The sequence below is a fragment of the Ovis aries genome, chromosome 11 (genome assembly GCF_016772045.2).
Source record: "Ovis aries strain OAR_USU_Benz2616 breed Rambouillet chromosome 11, ARS-UI_Ramb_v3.0, whole genome shotgun sequence".
Taxonomy (NCBI): Eukaryota; Metazoa; Chordata; class Mammalia; order Artiodactyla; family Bovidae; genus Ovis; species Ovis aries.
Window position 1 is genome coordinate 20,575,119 of NC_056064.1, and position 3,921 is coordinate 20,579,039.

General features: G+C 38.0%; 1 non-coding gene across 1 annotated transcript; it reads right to left on the reverse strand.

Moving 5' to 3' along the window:
• Positions 1 to 1,475: 1,475 nt before the first annotated feature.
• On the reverse strand, positions 1,476 to 1,584 carry LOC114117036 (U6 spliceosomal RNA). The gene has a single exon (XR_003590831.1). It is a non-coding gene; the product is annotated as a U6 spliceosomal RNA (small nuclear RNA).
• Between the last annotated feature and the right edge of the window lie 2,337 nt (positions 1,585 to 3,921).

Below are 3,921 nucleotides of genomic sequence, written 5' to 3' on the forward strand. Positions count from 1 at the left end.
GTTCCAGATATAAATCATCAGTTTCTCTTCCAAACCACGCATGTGTGAGTGCTAAGTTGCTTCAGTCATGTCCGACTCTTTGTGACCCTATGGACTGTAGTCTGCCAGGCTCCTCTGTCCATGGGATTCTCCAGGCAAGAATATTGGAATGGGTTGCCATTTTCCTCCTCCAGGGGATCTTCCCGACCCAGCAATTGAACCTGCATCTCCTATGGCTCCTGCATTGCAGGCTGATCCTTTACTGCTGAGCCACTGGGGAAACCTCTCCAAACCACATGCTCCTCTTAACTGCCTTCAACATTTCTTTTAGTGGCATAGCTCTACACCTGGCTAGTTCTCCAGGCTCAACCTCTAGCTCTCCTTTCTTCTCCCTTTACTCTTTCTTCCTAGGAGATCTCACCCATCTCCAAGTCTAAAATCTTATCCCTACAGTGTTATTTCTAAAACATGTCCCTAATCCTCTCCTCTGTGCTCTAGACTCTCAGCTGCCTTCTGTTCTATCTTAGAAACATCACAGGCATTTCAAATTTATCACATGTGCATGCATGTTAAGTCACTTCAGTTGGGTCTGGCTGTTTGCAACCCCATGGACTGTGGCCTGCCAGGCTCCTCTATCCATGGGATTCTCCAAGCAAGAATACTGGAGTGGGTTGCCATGCCCTTCTCCAGGGGGTCACCCCATATCTTTATCCATTCATCTGTCTGTAGTCATTTAGGTTGCTTCCATGTCTCGACTGAGTGCAGCTATGAACATTGGGCTGCGTGTACCTTTTCAAATTAGAGTTTTCTCCAGATATATACCCAAGAGTAGGACTGCAGGATCATACGTCCAGCATTTATTGGTAGACTTCTTAATGATGGCCATTTTGACTGATGTGAGGTGGTACCTCTTTGAAGTTTTGATTTACATTTCTCTAATAATTAGCAATGTTGAACATCTTTTCATATGCCTATTTAGAGAAATGTCTATCTTTTTTTTTAGTTGTATGAACTGTTTGTGTATTTTGGAAATTAAACCTGGTTGGTCACATAATTTGCAAATATTTTCTCTCAGTCCATAGGTTGTCTTTTCATTTTGTTTATTGTTTCCTTTTCTGTGCAAAAGCTTGTAAGTTTAATTAGGTACTATTTGTTTATTTTTGCTTTTATTTCTATTGCCTTAGGAGACTGACCTAAGAAAATATTGGTATATGTCTGAATATTTTGTCTATGTTCTCTTCTAGGAGTTTCATGATACCATGCCTTATATTTAAGTGTTTAAGCAATTTTGAGTTTATTTTTACATATGGTGTGAGGGAGTGTTCAATTGCATTGTTTTACATGTGACTATCCAGCTTTCCCAACATTACTAGCTGAAAAGACTGTCATTTTTCTATGTATATTCTTGCCTTCTTTGTTGAAGATTGACTGTACATGTGGGTTTATTCCTGGGCTCTCTATTCTGTTCCATTGATCCATATATCTGTTTTTGTGCCAATACCACACTGTTTTTTTTGTTTGTTTGTTTGTTATCCTTGCATAGGGACCATGCTAATCTTCTCTGTATTATTCCAATTTTAGTATATGTGCTGCCAAAGCAAGCACAATACCACCCTGTTTTGATTTCTGTAGCTTTGTAGTATTGTTTGAAGTCTGGGTGGGTTATGCCTCCAGTTCCATTCATTTTCCTCAGGGTCACTTTGGCAATTGTGGGTCTTTACGGTTCACAGGGTCGCAAAGAGTTGGACATGACTGAGCGACTGAACTGATGGTTTTATATAAATTTTAGGATTATTTGTTCCAGTTCTGTGAAAAATGTTATGGGTAATTTGATAGGGATTGCATTAAATCTGTAGATTGCTTTGGGTAGTATGGCCATTATTAACATATTAATTCTTCCAATCCAAGAGCATAGGATATCTTTCTACTTATTTAATTCATCTTCAGTTTTCTTTATCAGTGTTTTATAGTTCTGAGCATATAAGTATTTCATCTTCTTGGTCAGGTTTATTGGTAAGTTTTTTTGGGGGGATGCAATTTTAAAAGATTATTTTTATACTTTTCCTTTCTGATATTTCATTGTGAATATAAAGAAATGCAGCCTTCCTAACACCATACACAAAGATAAACTCAAAATGGATTAAAGATCTAAATGTAAGACCAGAAACTGTAAACCTCTTAGAGGAAAACATAGGCAGAACACTCAATGACATAAAGCAATATCCTCTATGACCCACCTCCAAGAGTAATGAAAATAAAAACAAAAGTAAACAAGTGGGACCCGATTAAACTTAAAAGCTTTTGCACAGCAAAGGAAACTATAAGCAAGGTGAAAAGACAACCCTCAGAATGGGATAAAATAATAGCAAATGAAACAACTGACAAAGGATTAATTTCCAAAATATATAAGCAGCTCTTACAACTCAATACCAGGAAAACAAACAACTCAATCAAAAAGTGAGAAAAAGACCTAAACAGAAATTTCTCCAAAGACATACAGATGGCTAACAAACACATGAGCAGATGCTTAACATCACTCATTATTAGAAACATGCAAATCAAAACTACAATGAGATACCGCCTCACACCATTCACAATGGCCGTCATCAAAAAGTCTACAAAAAATAAATGCTGGAGAGGGTGTGGAGAAAAGGGAACGCTCTTGCACTGTTGGTGGGAATGTAAATTGATGCAGCCACTATGGAAGACAGTATGGAGATTGCTTAAAAAATTAGGAATAAAACCACCATATGACCCAGCAATCCCACTCCTAGACATATACCCTGAGGAAACAAAAATCAAAAAAGACACATGTATCCCACTGTTCATTGGAGCACATTTACAATACCTAAAACAGGGAAGCAACCTAGATGTCCATCAACAGATGAATGGATAACGAAGTTGTGGTACATATACACAATGGAATATTACTCAACTATAAGAAGGAATGCACTTGAGTCAGTTCTAATGAGGTGGATGAACCTAGAGCCTATTATACAGAGTGAAGTAAGTCAGAAAGAGGAAGAAAAATATCGTATTCTAATGCATATATACAGAATCTAGAAAAATGGTACTAAAGAATTTATTTACAGGACAGCGAGAAAAAGACACAGAAAATAGACTTATGGACTTGGGGAGAAGTGAGGAGAGGGTGAGATGTACGGAGAGAGTAACATGGAAACTTACTATATGTGAAATAGATAGCCAAAGGGAATTTGCTGTATGGCTCTGGAAACTCAAACAGGGGCTCTGTATCAACCTAGACGGGTGGGATGGGGAAGGAGATGGGAGGGAGGTTCAAAAGGGAGGGGATATATGTATAGTTATGGCTGATTCATGTTGAGGTTTGACAGAAAACAACCAAATTCTGTAAAGCAATTGTCCTTCCATTAAAAAATAAATTAATTAAAAAAAAGAGAAATGCAGCCAATTTCTTATGTTAATCTTGTATCCTGCTACCTGGCTGAATTCGCTTATACATTCTCGTAGTTTTTGTGTGGAGTCTTTAGTAGTGTTCCCTCCTCATCAGTCTTTTGGAAGAGTTTGAGAAGGATCAGTATAAGTTCTTTGTATGTTTGATAGAATTCCCTAGTGAAACCATCTGGTCATAGCCTTTTGTTTTTGCAGGGAGTTTTAAAATTACAGATTCTATTTCACTTCTAGGGATTGGTCTGTTCAAATATCTGTTTCTTCATGATTCAGTTTTGGTGGCTTGTACGTTTCTAGAAACGTGTCCATTTCTTATAAGTTGTCCAATTCTTAGGTATATAATTGCTCATCTCCTCTCCTACTCTTATTTGCATTTATTGTATCCTACATAGTTTCTTCATAGCACTTTATCCCAATTAATATATTTTGATTGATCTTCTCTACTAGATTTGAGGCAACGTGAGGGCAGGACTCCGGGAGTTGGTGATGGACGGGGAGGCCTGGCATGCTGCG